Below are 20,151 nucleotides of genomic sequence, written 5' to 3' on the forward strand. Positions count from 1 at the left end.
AAATAGTGAAGTTGTCCAAATGGGGGAGAGCTCTATAAGAAGTGAAGAGGAGTAATTTGGTTTTAGCTGGGTTGAGAATAAGCTGGTGGTTGCTAAACCAGTTTTCAGCTTGTAAGAAGCATTCTTGTGTTTGGGAGTGGTGGTGTTCGAGTGTTGGGGTGGCACATATGATTCTGACGTCATCAGCATATTGAATTATTGTGGCTTTTGACATGGAGGAAGAGAATTGATTGGTGAATAGAGTGAAGAGTAATGGACCTAGGATGGAGCCTTGTGAGACTCCTAGGGATACTGGTAGTAGAGAGGATATTTGGTTCTGCCATTTTACAGCTTGTTGGCGACCTGATAGATAGTTCTCAAACCATTTGAAGGAGGAGTAATTGAGTTTGAGGGTAGATAGAGTATGGAGAAGTTTGTTATGATCCACCACATCAAATGCTTTAGATAAGTCTAAGAATATGGCAGAGACTAGTTGGCTATTATTTCTATACTAATTAATGCTGTTAGTGAATGCTACTAGTGCGGTGGTGGTACTGTGAAAGGGTCTAAAGCCATGTTGGTTTTTGGATAGCAAATTGTTTTTTTAAAGGTAGTCCATGAGTTGTGTGTGTATGACCCATTCTAAGATTTTTGATAAGGGTGATAAAATAGCAATAGGACGGTAGTTGTTGAATTTAAAGGAGTTACCTCCTTTGTGTAATGGTATAATATAGGAGGTTTTCCATATGTGTGGTACTTTGCATTCGGAGAAGGACCTATTGATGAGGATTGAAACAGGATAGACTATAGCAGGTGCAGCTATTTGGAGGTATTTGGGTGGTAGGTTATCAGCAGCCAGAGTGGTGGGTTTGAGCTTTTGGAGAAGTTTCTGAACAGTTTTGGTTGATACTGGTTGAAAGGTAAAGTGGGATGTATTAGTTTGTTGTTCAAGTGGGTCTGCTGTAGTTGGTGTGTTTGTTAAGAGGGGGGTGTGGTAATCAGTTGGTTATTAGCTAGGGTTTGGATTGTTTCAGTAATATATTTATTAAGCTGGGTGGGGATGTTATCATGGTTGTTCTGAGTTGTGGGTGAGGGTGTTGTTGTTTTTCCAGGTTGCAATACAGAGATGATTGCAGCCCAGAACACCTGGGGGTTGTTTACATGTGTTTGTTGTAAGTTTTAGTAATAGTTGACTTTGTCCATTTAGACAGGAAGGGAGTATGGCTAAACGTGGGAACTGTAACCAATGCCAATATGTGTTTGAAGGGTCTTCACTTTCCGTTAAGGGATTTGGCATTATCCACCTTAATCAAAAATGTTCATGTAATAGTAAGTATGTGATTTACCTGGCATTATGTAACCTATGTCCTGCATTTTATGTTGGGAAAACTAAACGGATGATCAGGCAAAGGCTACACCAACATTACTATGATAGAAAGAAAGGGGATGACAATAATGCTTTGTTTAAACATATTAGAATGTATCCCACACACCGTTTTAAATTCTGTGATAGATCAGGTTAACTTGGGTGACCGAGGGGGCCCTAGCGATGATTACCTAAAGTTCCTTGAGTTGAAATGGCAGTTAAAAACTAATGCTGTTCAACCCCCGGGATTGAATGAAAATGTGCCCATTTCTAGTATTTTAAAGTTAAAGGCTTGTTATTTCCTAAAGTGATGTAAGGTGAAACTATCTATTTGTATATACTTATATAAACATATTCTTTATGAGATGCAAGTATGGACTATTTATTAGGTATTTATTTATTTATCCACTTAAAATAATGACCCTTTTTAGTGTACAACTAGTTTGTATTTTAGACTTTGTATATGGGATGTGATAGTTTGTTGTTTTTTATTTTTGGGCCATGTTAGAACTGCATCAACTTTTTTAGGTAGTTTTTTATTTATCATTTGCACTGTATTCTTTATCCTAAGGTATGTGTTTATTTATTCATTATTTTTCATTTTTTATATGAGTTTTGGAATAAGTATGATAATTTAGATAAGATTTTATGCCATGATTTTAAAACGAGCATGACGTTAGGGGCCATTTGTCTTTTTTCTCTCCTTTTCTTCCCCTTTGGCATATGAATGTCTAATTGATGAAGTGATTGATTTAAGTGTTTCAATCAGCTTATTGTGAACCAGCCAGGATGTGGGTATAAAAAAGATGTAATTTTTTGTATTATTTGTTCTGATGAATTCCTGCAACCTGAGGATGAAAGCTCTTAACCTTTTATCATTAATAAAGTTGATTTCTGAGCAGCACTCGGCTCTGAAGTCTTCATACTCCATTTGTGTGTTTTTCAGTCTTTCATAATAACTTAAATTTTCACATCAATGGATGCCCTTGATATATTTCGGCTGTACTGTTTCCAGTTTACTCATGTTTGTTTTTGTGACATAGGGTAAAGACTGCCAGCCCACCTAGCTGGAATTTTGTAAATAATTATATGTCATTTGAGAATATTAATATGATTTATATAGAAATAACAAAAGGAGACACTGCCAGCCCAGCTATCTGGAATTTTGTAAATAATTCTAAGTCATTTGTGAATATTGATATGATTTATACAGAACTGTATGTTATGTACTGAGCTTCAAGAATGTAACCACAGCATACCTTAGAAGATTAACTTGCAAAACTTCAAGAAAATAAGTTGAAATTAAGGTTTCTTATGATTGTGCTATAAAAGTTAGTTTCAATGCAGCAAGGAGACAGGATGCCTAGAACTAGGGTGCCTTCTGCATTGTTTTGTAATTGTTTTATTGTTTTACGATTTCCATGAGAGCTATGTATTTTTCACACAGTGGTGTTAAATGTTGGACACTGGGGGTTTAGCCTGGGAACTGAAGACAGGTGACAAAAGTGTTGTCATCCAAGCTAATCCAGCAGTAATATTTGATATTAATTTAAGAACTCTCTCAGAAAGATACTGCATTTTGTATTTTCTCTTTGACCTGGAAACATCCACTCATCATCACCATCTGCACTTGCCTTGCTCTGTAAGTAAGTTTTTAGGGCATAGTAACCATTTTAGATATAGTTAGGAATATAGTAAAGATTAGTTTAGATGTTTTCTGTATTTATTTGAGACTGCCCTGCATTGTTATTTTAAATACTTCCTGAGATTTTGAACTCTGAAGTAACTGTGTTGATTTACTGAGCATTGTCTTGTTCTTTTATTATTTATTATTAAAATATTTAAACCTATCTTTGTGGCTATTTGTGAGACATATTCAAGCTCTTAGAGTATTTGCATATCTATTTGGTGGCACTGTACAGGCCACTCCAATAGCTGTGCTTGGTCAGACTACCATTTGGCTTAGTAGTAACATTACACAGTAGGATTAGGCATCCTTTGTAAGGGCCTTATAGAAGCTGATAAGTAGGGGTTCTGGTGGCAGTGATAACTACCTTATAGTCTGGGCAGAAGGGGGCATAGCTAGTAAACTTGTGCCAGCCTTCCCCAGGTGTGTGTGTGTGTGTGTGTGTGTGTGTGTGTGTGTGTGTGTGTGTGTGTGTGTGTGTGTGTGTGTGTGTGTGTGTGTGTGTGTGTGTGTGTGTGTGTGTGTGTGTGTGTGTGTGTGTGTGTGTGTGTGCGTGTGTGTGTAAAACAAATCTTAAAGTGTGTGTGTCAGCTACTTGGACAGGGACACAAAGCACTGGTTGGACAGAGAAAGTGTTAGAGGACCTGGCTTGGAACCCTGGCTAAGGTCTCAATTCTATAGCTGTGCCAGTGGGGAGCCTTACTGGGGATCTGGGGAAAGAGGCAGAAACCTGCCCCAGACTGACTGTGGTCTCTGTGTGCTCTTAAGGGAGACTACACTTTGCTGTGTGTGTACTTGTCGTCCTCCCATTGTGTACATACCCTACTGTTGCCAGTGGTGAGGATTGAGGCTCCTCGATTACTGGTCTAATACAGGGGTGTCACAGTTTTCTTATAAGGTTTTCATATTATTTAGTACTCAAGTTTGGGTTTAATGTAACTAACAAGCAATGACTTCATCATTTCTGATTTCCTAGATTTTATAGGTCTTTTTATACAACCTAAAGTTCTATAACTATCATATGATTAGGAAAACTCAAAGCTAAATCTACCCATATGCCCAGGTCCTTAAATTAATCTACAGTTTCAATCACTGTGTGCTATACTAAATATTCACTTTTCAATTTATGTCTCCCAAATCTCATACACTTAGTTTTTTGATGTATTTATCAGTATGATACTTGCCATGTCCTATTTGTAAGCTATACAGCTATCCATATAACCAAGAGTACATTGATACCTGGTTATTCTGCTTTATTGATCAGTGTTGTGTATGACCCTGTTAAATGCTAAAGTTAAATCTATATAAATTACATCACAGCGCAATTTTTCATTCATAGCTATTATATTGTTATAGAACATCATGTCACAAGTGGTAATAGATCTATTTTCAACATATGCATTCTGATATATGGTTTCAAGTCCCAGCATATCCAGTTCTGACAATAACTTATCCAATATTACATTCTCCATTATTTTTCCACAACACAAAAGTAGACTTAAGTGTCTATATGACTCTGGGTTTGTCCTACTCACTTTTCCCTTAAAGACAGGTTTAATAAGCGCATGTCTCCAATCTTGAAGACTCTCACCATATTTATATGACCTAGTAAATAACACCTGTAATGGCACTGTAAGTTCTTGCTGAAGTGTTCTCAGGTCATTATTACTAATTCTGTCTCCTCCCTGTGCTTTTTTGGATCTAGTTTGTGCAGTTCTTTTTCAATATAATCTAATCTGTTTCCAGTATCTGAGATTAACTGAATGTCACTAGGACAATTTATTACCCCCTTTGTGGAGACAAACTGTTTTGCATAAGATTTTGTAAACATATCTATAATTTGTTGTGTCTGAGAAAAAAAATAGAGTCTACACACAGTTTATCAGTTTGTATGTCTTTACTCCTTCCATATCTTATGTATCTATAAAAAGGTTTCTTATTATGCTCAATATCTTTATATAAAGTTTCTTCAAAATGTTCTTGATCTCGTCTTACATTATGCTATTTTTTGTCCAGCTTGTTTATTTCAGTTTTCAAAGTTGTAGCTCCACTTCTCTTCCATTTCTGATATTTTTTTGTCTCCCACCTTAATCAGATATCTTGTTTTTTGTAGAAATATATCCCCCTGATGTTGTATGCCTAGATCCTGATGTTAAACATTTTTTTTTTATTATTTTTTTTGTACTCAAACAGTTTCTCTTTCAAAACTTTCCACATTCCATCTCCAGTTTTTTCACTGAACCATCCAACTCCAGTTAGTTGTACATAGTGACTGTTTTGCTTCCATAGAATCTGTAATTAATCTTCTATGCATTGGTTTAGATTTCAGTTTGGCAGAATTATCTAGCAACAAATTAACCTTTATAACCCCATAATCACTCCACATCAACAGTGGTAAAACTTGCGCATCAACAATGGGAAAACTTGACTTGAAGTAGCAGTAATTTCTTTAGGAACACAAACAATATCTAGCATGTTCTGTTCCCTGGTAGTTTTTTTTACAATCTAAAGCAATTGTTGTTCCTGAACATACGTTGTGAATAATTTCCTTATTAACATTGTTAAATCAATATTATTCCAACTTGTTTCTGGTAAATTTAAGTCCCCAGCTAATATTATTCTTCCCTCTTGTGTTTCATGCAAGAAATGTATGAATTCCTCTAGGTCATCAGCACTTGACTTTGGTGACAGTTGTTATATATTCCAGGGTTGTCTTTGCTGCCGCAGTTACACAGACTATAGTCTTGGTGTTATCACTGAACATGTAATAATCACAGGTCTCATAATTATCTTTAAGTCCTATTATAACACCTCCACCTGATTTTTTGTTATAATGTCTGTTACAGTAAAAACATTAATACCTTGACAGAACTAGTTTCTAGTCATTGTTCTTTAACGATGTTTCACAAACAACAACATCAGTCATGTGGAAATATAGCAAAAACTTTATTATTAATGCTCCTAGCATTAACAACCATCAGGGATGCATCAAATGTTGCTATCTGTGAAACTGTTAAAATTTTTGACCTGGCAAAAGTCCTGTCTAGTGTTTGTCAAATATTGCAAAATATCTGCTGCAAAAATTCTCTTTCCTGATCTTGACAAATGCATTCCATCCTGTCTGAACGCATATGTGCTGAAAACTAGGCTTGGATGCTCTAGACATTTCCATTTTTTAAAACAGGACATTTTATCCATGTAGGTATTTACCCAAAAAATCTCTTCATTAACAGTGATCTGACTATCCTTTCTATATGTGATTTGTGAAAAAATATGTCCTAACACCAGTACAAGCTATACTATCTAAGAGGGCTGTATGTTCTGTCCTAACAGTCAGAGAGTCCTTGCGGATGAGATCATTTGAACCAACATGAATAAAAACCGATCCATACTGCCTTACATTAAGGCATTCCAAGACATGCCTCACATCTTCTATTTTTGCTCCTGACGAGTATACCGCTATTCGATGTTGATTGCTATCTGCTGAGCTACTGAAATTGGACATGGTGAATACAGAGGAGTTGCCCACTGCAAAACTAATGTCTGCCCTAGCAAGCAGCCAACCTGATTAAATATTTCTATGATTTTTAATGTTAAGCTTGATTCATTCCATATAACTTTAGTTGCATCATGCTGAATAAAACACTGAATCACAGAACTTTAGCTAGGTCATCTAGGATCCTGTGCAGTTCCAGGAGTATGCACTTCCCTCATCTCAAACCTGAGGAGCATAAAAAGGTCTTCTCAAAGATGAAAAAAAACCTCTTCTAAGGCTGTTCTAAATGTGACAAACAACATGTTGCAATTAAATCACCAAGTACTGATCATCTCAGAGCTTCGGCCATGACTGCAGATGCAATATTGACATTCAGTGAGAATGTGAGTATTGCACTCTCGCACCAGTGGCATCTGCCCATCGCACACCTTAACTGCTTGCACTCAGGGAAAACATCCCCTTCTTACTACCATAGTTATGACTCTGCTGCATCACTACAAACCAGTTCAGTGTTATGCATATTCAGTAAGTTAATTTCAGTGACTTATATTTCAAAAAAAGTGCCCCACCCCCAAAACTAACATATCATTATAAACTACTTCATTTCCATTAGACCTTATGGCACACTGACTAGGTTAGCACTGGCTGATTTACTTGACATTGTTGTAAAGCAATGTGCTTCATAACAAGACTCTGTATCTCTAAAAATTATTATGAATTTATACCTGCTCTTTGTCATTCTGTTTCCATTAAATCCTACTAAAGATTCCACTCATTTTAACTAGAGAGTTGCTCATGTTTGCATAGACTTATATAAAATATGGCCTAGCTTCTAGAAAGTGGAGACTAACATTAAATTAAATGCATTGAAAAGAAAAATAAAGCACAACATATTACTAGCTGTCCCCCACTTTTTTCGTTTTGGAACTTACTACACTTTGACAGGTGGATAATAATGGCGATGTCTTCATTGTAAGAAAGCTTATGACAAGGTCCCAAGAAAGCTGATTTGGGCAGTCCTGCAATGGTTCAAAGCCCTAGAAACATTGTTAGAATTAGGGCAGGCTATGTACAAGAATACAGTGATGTAGGTTTGAATAGTATTCAAACACACAGAAGGGTTTCCAGTGGAACTGGGCATGTGTCAGGGGTTTCATCTCTGAGTCCACTCATGTTCATACTGGTGATGGAATGCCTCAGCAAACAATTCAGAAGTGACAGAACAACAAAGCTGCTGTATGCAGACATGTGAGTCTATAAGCAAACTCTAAACATGAACTTCAGGAAATGATATGAGTATGGAATTCAAACAATAGGTAAAGGAGATGAAACAGAGTACAAACAAGACAGTGCCCATGGCAGCAAATGGGGAATCAGAAGCTGAAAACTGAAATAGAAGAGAAAATAGTGGAATTGGTTAACAGTTTGGGGGGATGCAACTGAAGAGAAGGTAAATTTGAATGAGGAAGTCAAAAACTAGACTCAGAGATGCTGCAGCCAAGTGTCACAGCGTCTCAAGGGTATTGTCTGACAGAAGAATGCCAATGAAGTTGGAAAGTAAAATGGACAATACATTGCTATGACCAGTGTTGCTGTATGTCTCATAAATGTGAGCAGTGAAGGCAGTAGAGCTGAGGAGGTTTGAGGGGATGGAGATGAAGTGCCTGAAACAGATGGTAGGATGTACACTGTGGAACAGATAATGACATGAGAATATCAGATCAGGAGATCAAAATAGCCCCAGTTGTACAGAAGGCCAAGGATAACAGACTACAAGGCTTCTGTTACATGTGCAGAAAAGCAGATGGCAATTTGATAAAGCAGATTTGGAAGAGACAGGAAGAAAGCAAGAGGAGATGAGGACTCTCCCCAGGAGACAGATGGATTGTATGACAAAAGACCTGCAACAAGTGACTGGTATGACAGTTGAAGAAAGTAGGACAGTAGCTCTGAACTGAGAAAGATGGCAACAGTTGACGTGACACCCTGACCCATGTAAAATGAGAAAAGATGATAATGTGATAGGGCTGCCATCTTCCACTGTCGCAAAAAAAACAGACCAGAGCCACACACCTTGTACCAACCCAAGCCCTGCCTCTGTTCACCCCTTTCTTTCTCAACTCTGCCTACCTCAACACCCATTTTGTGATGTAAACTGGTCCATGCTTTTCTTTTAAAAAGTAAGTTTGGGGTGGCTTTTCGCAAACTGCAATATTCTATTTGTGCTGCAAAAAAGAATATTGGATTTTACACAGTATTTTCTAGATTACTGGATAATCATTCTGTCTTCTGTATAATCCAGAGGAAAAAAAGGTAGGTGGCAACAGCAGATGATGATGATGATTATGCACAGAGTTAGGCTGTACACTTAGAATTGCCCAGCAAGGTTTTAGGGTAGCTCATGCTTGCACCTCTGTAAAGGGTCCATGTCTCATAGCTAAGCAGTAGCACAGGAAAAAAAAAAAAAGCAGTAGCACAGCTAGAAACTTAGGAGTACAACAGCTACACCAAGTGGCTATAGCAAACATGTACAGCTGTTCAACTTTGTAAACAAATGGTCAGTCAAATGTTTTCTGAAAACCTGGCATTACAGTCCAAGCTGTGGGAGCATATCTGGCAGAATGCTGGAAGCATATCTCTCCACTTCTTAAAGCAAAAAAAAAAAAAATCTAGACAAAGGCTAAAATAAAAGGGGGATACAGGCCTGTTCTTAAGATTTGTGGTTTTCAGACAAATGTTTGAGGAATGAAGTCACCAAATAATGACAGACATTTGAGTTTTAGACTTCATATCCTTCAGAAAATGTATACTGACCTGTTAGACTAATAACTTTCTAAGTTTTAAGTGTAATATTTAAAACGTCCCTGATTTTGTGCCTTTGTCCTTCGTTACTTTTGGCTTTATCCAAAGTTCTTTTTTTTCCAAAAAAAATCTTTATGAAATTATCACGTATGACATAGGCAATTTTACATTTATATAAATGAAAAACAAACAGCACTGACACCACTTTAATTGCAAACATTATAAATCACAGACACCATTGAAACAACTGTAGTTGCAAAAATTATACATAACTTATAATCTATTCAGTCATTGTCAGTTAAGCATCATATGGCTCATTCAAATCCTACCTCTTAAACCTTGTTCCTTATCTGCATATATTGTTCACACAATACATTTTGTATGTAGTTTGCTCCTTCCCTTTTCTAAAGATCCCAATTCCAGTTGTTTTATCTCTGATACAATATTCACCACTTCTAATAAAGTTGGTCTAGACTTTGATTTCCATTTTCTAGTAATTGCTTTTTTGGCAGCCACCATAATTAGACTTGCAAGTCTTTACTATGTCTAGGCAATTCTGATTCTGTATCATAGCTCAAAAAAATCAACCCAGTCAGTCCAATCCATTCACCCAGCATCTCTGACACAGAATCCGTAAAGTCTGCTAGCTCACTACACTCTCAAAAAATATGTTTCCATTTAAAAAAAAAAAAAATATGTTCCCAGCCACCTCTTTTCTGCCCGACACACCTCCGATATTTGCTGTCCACCTGAAGAAAAATTCTTTGTAGTCTACTTGGGGTATAAAAATATCTATGTAAACGCTTCCAGGAAAAGATCCTAAATCTTCTAGACTTTGTTGCATATTTGGGAGATACACATATACCCCCTTGTCTCTTTGTGAATTGCTTATCTAATCTCTCTTCCCAATCCTTTCTAACCTCCACTGATTGATTCTTATAGTTATCATGCAATATTTTATATGCTCTACTAATTATTCCTTTTTAATGGCAGCTTTTGGTCTAGATTCTGTTAAAAACTCTACCAGTGCTTGTCTTTCATTTAAGAGCCCCCTATTTCTTTCTCTTTGCCAATACTCTGATATCAATCCTTGATAGGGAAAGCAATCTCTAACCTGCAGTCCAAATAAATTCTTGTCCTCTTCCCATTCTATTACCTTTCCCTTTCTAGTTATTTGCTCCCAGTACCTTGGTTCCTTTGTCAGTTTTCTCCAATAACTTCCAGCCACCTCTTGCCTATTATCTGTATCCCTAACCACAGTCATCTCCATTGGCAGAATCTCTTTTCTCCATTAGCTTGCTGGTTTAGTTCTTAGAATACTTTCTGCTGTTTTATGAATATAATACTCTTTACTCTGTATGTTTTTTGTTGTTCTCCTTAAGAGTGTGCATCCAAAATTCTTGAGCAAAGAAGTTGAGAGGCATGTGTACATCATGCTATTTCCTTTGCAAAGCTCACTGGTTTTTTTTTCTTTGTTTATAGGAGTGTTAGCATTCATTTCTCTTTCTCAAAGTTTATGCAATGCAAAAATCTCTAGATATATTCAGTTTTGATTTTAAAGAGGAAGGGACTTCTGCATCTTAGCTTTGCTTTCCCAGAAATCATATATTTGTCTTGCTCTGTGTAAAGTGCAGTGGGAGTTCAGAAAGGGAATGTAAACACTGCTTTTAAGTTACTATCACCAAAACTGTTAGACGGTATGATATAGTAAAGTATTATTCATTCTAGTCTCTTCTGACATCCTTCACTTACTCAAGGAATTCTGTCAGTGTGTGCCTCATGCACAGCTATCATAGGTTCTTACCTTACTGACTCAGGGATCACAATTTGAATGCAAGTTGTTATTTCCACTATGGCAGCCCACAGTCTCAAAAAGTTTCTGTTTATAAAGTGCATTAAGTATAGTGCATGCTTTGATTATCTGGGTCCTACATCTGCATGCAGTCTGATGCTGCACAGTGCAGCTGAACTGAATCTTCTCCTTGAATTACGTTCTGAAATCTGAAAAATAGTCTGCAAACTGAATACAAATCACGTCAAATTCAAAAATCCTTTGTGCAGACATTACCTGACTACGGCATTTATCTTACAAATATAAACTCTATCTGTGTGCACATCACCTGACCTGGACTTTTCTCAGTCTTATTATTATTATTTTAAGTATTTATTCTCTGATTCATTCGTGATGTTGGGCAGGTAGATTTGTTGTCATGCGCATCCTTAAAATATTCACATTTCTTAGCTAAGCAATAACCCAATTAGAAGCTTAGAAGGAGCACAACAGCTACACCTAGTGGCTATAGCACACAGCTAGAGCTGTTCCACTTGGTCAAATAGGCAAATGTTTTCTGAAGTAATTCAGTGCAGCTGCTTAGGCACTTTATAAACATCATAAGGCAAAAACTGGAGGTACTCCAGTGCAAGAATATTGCCAGAATAGGATAGTGCAACGGAATATTTTAATTGCATGAGCAATCAGAGTGTCAGTAAGAAAGCTTGAATACATCATTAATATTTTCTGGAATCTTAAGCACAACGGCTGGTCAGTTTAATGAGCATATTGTAGAAAACTGATACACATATTTAGTATAAGCAGGATCTCTTAATTTATATCCAGACTTTCTATGGCATTTATGTGAATCTATTTCCATTGCTGTCTAGAGGCTCGATTTGCACATATTTAGTCAATGTCGGGCCTTTTGTTGTGCCAGCCTGATGCCTGCTACAAAGGCAGTTCCTTAACTAATATAAAGGTCATCAACTCACAGTACTATTTTAAGCTGAAAACAGCACGAATGCCACATATTACAGTTTTCAACACTTACTTCTTTCTTTTCCATTACTAGTTTGGGAAGTAAATGACTTAACAATGCACCAAATTATTACTGCACTACAAATTCACAGCAATCCATAAGTAAACTACCATGGTCATTGGCTTCAGCTCATTTATAACAGGAAGCTTATTATATCCTGACATTTTTGCACACTGTTGTCTATCTTGGACCTGGTGTCTCACAATTTCAATTAATTGTTCAGGTCTTTTTTTAATATGCATTTTACTTGGTCATGTGCTTACCATCAACAGTTCTATCATATCTAATCCCCGTCCATGACATTGTAGTCACTGATCCGGGGAAAGCTGGCTGAAGAAAGCCTTTCATTTGACACAGATCATCCTTACTTGCAACACCAAAGCCCAGAGGAGAGAGACAGTATCACTATCAGTGCTCCCCTGTAGGCTTAAAATCTATCATATGGTTCACCATTCCCCTGCTGTGGTCACTCCACTGGTCTGCCTCAGGGTCTGCAAGGATGCCATTATTAGTAAGGACAGCTGGCTGTTTCTATTAAGTCCTAATTTCACCCCACCTAGGAGGCTGATGAAAGCACCTACTTCATTATGGGGTGCACCTTTCCATGAACATGCATGTTACCACACACATGCTATCAAAGGCTACTAACACCGGCTTGATAGTGCCAAGCCCAAATCCCCAGTCTTAGTAAGTTCAGTGCCACATGACCCTCCACTTTAATCACAGTGACCTGAACAACCTCATCAACCATTCAGTCTCTTCCCCTGTGCCCACCTCTTCCAGCACCCAAGCTGTTACTTAAACCTAATCACGCCGGTCATAGTAAAAGCTTTATTCCTCTGTGTCAAAGAGCTGAGCTAACCATTCAGATTTACTTGATTGTACTTTACAGTGGCATAATGGAGTCCAGTCTCCAGTATCAGTCTAGGATCAGCTGTTGCTTTTCATTTGTTTCATTTTTTTATGGTATATAGTCTGTAATGACTTAGAAGGTCTTGGATACATCCATACTTCTATAATGTAACAGTAGCTGTGATAAACTAAACCGAATGACACACATCAAACTTCTAAGCTTGCTGGGAGTCTAATGGTGCTGATGAGGTGGCATCTCCCCTGCTCATTCCATGTTATGAGGTGAATAAAAGTTATATTTTTGGTTAGGAAAAAATAAATTCAGTGTGAATGCTGATGATTTAATTAGTGAAAGTCAAATTGTTGTGACTTGGCTGACAATCCATAAGTACTAGTTGATTTAATGACTATTTATGAGGAAGTGTGCACAGATGGTAGATGAGAAGATGTGTGGTCATTGCACCAATGCTCTGATGAGGATTAAAGAATAATTTATTTGAATGTCTGGGAGATAATGAAAAGTTTGGAAGAAGTGAAGTTTGGAGTGTGGTATATCTTTGATCTGTTGGATGGATATGTTAGGAGGTTGGAACTGATTAAATAAAGTTAATTACATTGAATTTTAGTATTATCAGTGATTGCCCTAATGCTATTCAATAACAGGTAACACAAGTGAGAGATACGATGAACAGTTTGGATGGCCATCCTAAATATTGGTCATAATGTAGAATAAGGCCGGAAGGAAATACTCAAGACTGATTGGAAGATTAGAAGGAGAAGAGGGTTTCTTTTAATGGATTTTGTGAAAAACAAAATGACACTATGGACAGGATTTCCAAAATTCCCACTAGTGATGAAGAAGACGATCAGATCACAAGTATTTGTATTAAAGAGGTTATATGTATGTTTTGGTGCAGTTTGTGTCTACACGCGAGAAGGAATAATTACTTTAACAGTCATGGCAACCAGGAAATATATTTACTCTAGCAGGCCGAGTGCTGCACATATATCTTGATTTTGCAGATATAAATTTTTGGTAGAGGTGGCATTTTATGGATGCTGTGTAAAACCATGGCTCTAGATAATTGTCACTGTTGAAGTGACACCACGACACATTGTGCAAAAATGGGCAAAAGAGCTTGTGACTGGATGTATTAGAGAATGTTAGAAGCATAGGTTGAAATACAGATTTTCTGTCTAGCTGTTGTTGAAGGTTTATTTTCACTGAAGTGTCTTGAAGCTGAAGAAGCCAAGGCTAAGTTAAAATTGTTGCTCCTGCAATCAAATTGAAAAGTAATTGAAACTGAATACATGGGAAATGTGAATCCAGGTGACCATTCCAGCTCTGCTGAGATGGAGGAGTGTCATAGTACAAAATAACTTTCGCACAACACAGTTCATCAGAATCTTATAAATTGCAAAAAACACAAGTACATGGGAGAGTAGGAAACCGAAGCTGTCTCCCCGAGCCATAAAATGCTTGAATCATTTATACCATATTTGATGAAAAGCAACATTATTGTAACAACTAAAATATAACCACTGACCAATTTAAAATGAACACCACAGCATTATTTTTTGCTAAGTTCTCCTGACTCGCTATCTGTGCTTTTCCATATTAGGCATGAGTTCCGAATTCCAAAACAGAACTTTCTACACTTGCCATGTTGACCCTTTCATGTTGGCAGGAAATAAATCATCAGAAGAAGACTAAAATAAGCAGGAATCCATCTTGAAATAAAAATGTACTTAAAAGACAAACACTAACATTTTTATTCAATTTTCCACTTCTCCCTTCACAGGAGAAATAGTAGGAGTGACAAGAGATGGATGACAAAACAAGACTGCTTTGGGACAAGACTTGGATAAACAGGTACTAGAGATTTCAATTTGTAGATTGTGCAACTGTGGTCTAACAAATGTTATAATGAAATCTGGGACTCAGTACTCTAGGAAAAAGTGTATATCAAACTGCATGACACTGGTGAGTTATAATGATTATGAACTGGGCTGTTCACCAGAAGTCTTAAAGTGAAGACTCAACTACTTACAGGGAGAGCAAATTTAAGTGAAGACTAATTACTTAAAGGGTGAGTACATTACTTTAAAGAGGGATCTCATAAAGTTATTAAACATTAGATGTTAATATAACAAATACCAAGGCATCCTATTTTTCATTGGAGAAAATAGTATTCGTGATAGGTACTCACAGTTAGGAGCTGTGACAGATAATTTCTGAATCATTTCAATCTGGGCCACTGATGTAACCATCAAGATTAATGACACAAACTAAGTGTCCAATTTGAGTTTCATTTATTTATGTGATAGCTGCATCTCATTTGAAGAACAAGAAATAAATACAAAACAGTTAATGCTTGAGTATGTGTTAAAAACAGTGTCAGATCATGAGGATGTTGTATATTAAGTTCACAATGTTTGAAACAGTTATGTTATGATTGTTACAACTTTGTGCTTGATGATACATGTTATAATGTTTGAATTTATTATTTCAATGTTATATATGCACTGGATGAAGCCTTATACTGTAAAACTTAATATGTGTGCATCAAATAGGGGTTCTGAGATATTAATTATGATATGGTTAACATTATGAAGAAGATGAAACTGTATTACAGTATTGTTATCAAGCATTATACATGGACATTCTGTGTAAATGTATATTAGCTCATAATTACTTATACAGAATTGTAGCTAGGTTATCTAGTACCTTGTGTGGTTCCCTAATCTACCCCTCCCCCATGTAAGTTAAGGAGAAAAAAAGTCTTCTTCAAGTTGAAGACCCCAAAAAAAAAAAAAAAAAAAAAAAAAACACTTGCTACAAATGTAAAAAGCAGCGTGCTACAGCTAACGTATCATACTGGAAGCACCAGCAGTGACAGCAAATACAGAAATACAGTATCAGGGAAGCACCTCAGCCATGACCAAAATACACAAATACAGTAACAGCATTCATTTCTGAATGCCGGTAATCCTCTTCTGCCCCATTGACAACTGTCAATCACCCCCCGCTCAATGTTTTGGGCCCAGGGCAGCCACCCCTTTGCTCCACCCTAGCTATGCATCTGTACTTGTGTTTTGTGTAAAGAGTAATTGCTTAAAAAGGGAAACTTTTAAAGCTAAGAAGACGTGAACATGAATGAAGCAGTACTGTTGTTTAAAAAGTGAGAAATGAACTTGCATAACTTAAAGATGCCGTTATGAAGAGGAAATACACGCTGTTTATGATAACAATAATGCTGCATTAGGAACAAAGGAAATTCAGATTGGTTTGATAATAATGACTATATTTTCACAAACTATGGTTCAAGCTGCTTATTGAACATATAGGCGGGTGTCATCAGCACAAGAATGGCATTTCAAACCATCCCTTTGTATTTGCATTTTTTGTGTTGCACTTAATTTAAAATTGTTTTTTCTTAAAATTGCATTTCACCTGCCTCTAACCTAGCACACACGTGTTGGGGTCATTTATTGCACTGTTCTGAATAGTTTGCTACTTGTGTGTCTCTGCTATCCTTAAACAAAAACAAACAAAAAAAATCTTGCTATTTTCCCACTTTCTATAATTTAAAAAAAAAAGTTCAGTTACAGAGTTACTGTTCTGAACTGTTTGTAAGTTTCTTGGAGGCCAGTGCCTACTTGGGTTAAAGGGAAATCTCTGTGTTCACCAGTGGCAGTGGTTAACACTGAGCAGCCTGCCTGTCCCTGTAGGAGTGGTTACTGCCTAGAAACTGTAGTTTTATTGGTCATTTTGGGTCAATTCCAAACTCCTTGATCTCTCTTTCTTAAAACCCTGCAGCCACGTGGTTTTGGCATCTTTCCAGGCTTGATAGTTGTTGCTGAAGCACCTACCAAGAGGAGAAAACGCTGAGAGAAGAAAGGAGCCACTTTTGAGATTTTAAGTATTTTCTTCTGATTTATTTCTTAGAAAAACTGCATTGCTGCCTACTTTTCGGCGTTTTCTTGCTTGCAAAAGTTGATATCTGTGTTAGAATCAGTATTTAGAACATACCTAGAGCCTGTTTATTGCATTTTTTGTGTTGCATTTAATTTAAAATAGTTTTTTCTTAAAATTGTATTTTACCTGCCTCTGACCTAGCACACACGTGTTGGGGTCATTTATTGCACTGTTCTGACTAGTTTGCTACTTGTGTGTCTCTGCTATCCTTAAACAAAAACAAAAAAACAAAAAGAAATCTTGCTATTTTCCCACTTTCTATAATTTAAAAAAAAAGTTCAGTTACAGAGTTGCTGTTCTGAACTGTTTGTAAGTTTCTTGGAGGCCAGTGTTTATTTGGGCTAAAGGGAAGTCTCTGTGTTCACCAGTGGCAGTGGTTAACACTGAACAGCCTGCCTGTCCCTGTAGGAGTGGTTACTGCCTAGAAACTGTAGTTTTATTGGCCATTTTGGGTCAATTCCAAACTCCTTGATCTCTCTCTCTTAAAACCCTGCAACTCTCTGTTTGCGTGATCTTGCTCACAGAGTAGCGTCGGGCAGCGCCGGTTAGCTGGGGTATACTATTCCTGGCTCCACAAAGTCTGCACTGCAAATCTTCCCTTAGAACTAGGCAAGCCTCAACTCAAGTGCTTCAGATCAACTGCTCTTATTGCAGCACTTGCATAACCCAAATCAGCACTTGTCCAAATCTCCTAGACAGCACTATTATTTTCCAAATCTCCTAGACAGCACTATTATAATACAGCATAAGACCCTCGATTGTCCACAAGACAAGTGAAATTTACTTTTCCAAGCATGTCCAGAGGTCAGCTTCAGGTGTACTCTCCAGTTCATCTGTTGGAATTGGGCATCCTGAGGCAATGTCACAACTGCCTCATGTATACAGACAACCCTCTCCTCTTACCTCTAGACACAAACACTTGTGAGAGATGCAAATACACAGCCAGACTGGAGGCTAAGTGCTCTCAACCCATGACTGTAACAGACAGTCAAGAGGAGAAGAGACACACTAGCATCACACCACCAGTCACACATGGATCTACAAAACAAGCACCGGCAAAACATACACATAAATACAAAAAACATATTCGGAGGCACTAGGTACCAATCTGAAAAAGAAACAGGGCCCTCCAAAGCAGACAAGCAAGCAACCTGCACCTCCAAACACAAGCCAGAAAACACATAATTCACCTCAGCAGTATGCCTCACAACAGCCTCTAAGGCAAAACACCATACCCAACACGCTAGTAATAGGAGACTCTATAGTAAGGCACACAGATGTTCCACTCACCAGGCTGAACAAGGAGAAGGTTACTGTCAGCTGCCTCTCGGGTGCTAGGATCTGCCACATAACACAGGCACTTAGGTCACTCCAGAACAAGTACAAGTATGACGCTGTCATTGTACATGTTGATGTGAATGATCTAAGACATACCTCCCTGGACTACATGAAAAGAGACATTGAGGAGCTCTCTGATCATGTAGCCCAAGCTGGTATGACCCTGACCTTGAGTAGCATACTACCTTCTCCTAGAATGATAAAACAATACAAAGACAAAATGATCAATTTCAACAACTGGCTAAGCTTCGGGTGTCATTCTAAGGGGATCCAGTGTCTGTCTGCCTGGGATGACATGATAGACAAGCCTCGCTGTTTCACCAGAGATGGTTTGCACCTGTCACCCCTAGGCTTTTGAATACTGGCCAAGGCTCTTGCCATCCCCATAGTGCCTTTTTTAGGCAAGGCTCAAAGGACAAACCAACCACTGTAACCAGCACAGGTAACCAAAAACTAATGGTAATGCTACTCAACGCCAGAAGTCTCAACCTCAAAATGCACGCATTCGAGACACTCCTCAGTATGGAGAAAATTGATGTTTGTGCAGTGACGGAAACCTGGTTCTAGGCTCCAGAGAGAACCCCAGCATTACCAGGTTACAATTCACATCATACCTTCCGGCCTCAGTTACCGGATCGCAGTACAAAGGGCGGAGGTGTATCCATATTCATCATGGATACCCACACCTCCAGGTTAGTGGTGCAGCATGATGCCCCAGAGATCATCCATGCGCAACTATCAGCAGGCAAAACCACATTTCATGTCATAGCCTGTTATAGATTGCCCACCATGTCCCAAGATGCTCACTCAGCATTCCTTGAGGCATTGGAAAATATAAAGGTCCTACCCAACACCATAATTTTGGGTAATTTCAACTACCCTGGTATAGACTGGGCAAACTACCAAAGTTCTAACTCCTATGCCCAATGGTTCATAGAATTTATAAATTCAAATGCCCTTGAACAACTGGTATGTTCTCCCACTAGAGGGGACAACATATTGGATTTAGTCATCACAAATATGGGCGCCCATTGTACCACACCCGTTATCACTCCCTCTCTGGTCAGATCAGACCACAAACTGATAACCCTGGACATCCTCACCCCTCAACCTCCCCCAGTCAAAGAAACCATCGTAAAAAACCTTTCCAAAGCAAACTTCAAACTACTTGCGTCAGAAGTGGAAAGCTTCACTATTCCCTTGCAGAAGGATAATGATATCCAGGATGCGGAACCCTAAACCAAGGCACTCTATATGCACCTTCAGGATTGCATGGACCGTGCTATCCCAAATAAAACCAAGACTCCTTCCTCAAGCAAGAAGAAACCAGTCTGGTGGACCCTGGCCATAAGCAAACTATACAATAAAAGGAGGAGACTTATACAAAAAAAGGCCAAATCTCAAGTAGAAAAATCATCCCTGATCAGCATTAGTAAGAAACTGAGGGCCCTCATCAAGTCAACTAAAGCCAATTTCAAAAAGAAAGTTGCCAAGGATAATCATAAGGCCTTCTATGGTTACATCAAAAACCTAAATGGCAATGCTCAGGTTTGTTCTGAGCTAGTACAAAATGGAACAAAATACACTGACCCCACTGACATTGCCAACATCTTGGCTGACAGGTTCAGTGCAAATCCCCCCCCCCCACCACCACCACCTGCAGGACCTATTACTATTCCAGGGGATTGTGTAACTCCAATTATTACTGATACGTTGGTTAATAAGGCTCTATCTAAAGCTAAAAATACTGCCTCCATGGGACCAGGTGGTGTCCCGGGCTGTGTCATACGCGAGCTCCAAATTGAATTAACCCCGCATCTGAATACCCTGTTCAGTCTC

Source organism: Protopterus annectens, chromosome 2.part1 (genome assembly GCF_019279795.1).
Source record: "Protopterus annectens isolate FY-2018-M chromosome 2.part1, PAN1.0, whole genome shotgun sequence".
NCBI lineage: Eukaryota > Metazoa > Chordata > Ceratodontiformes > Protopteridae > Protopterus > Protopterus annectens.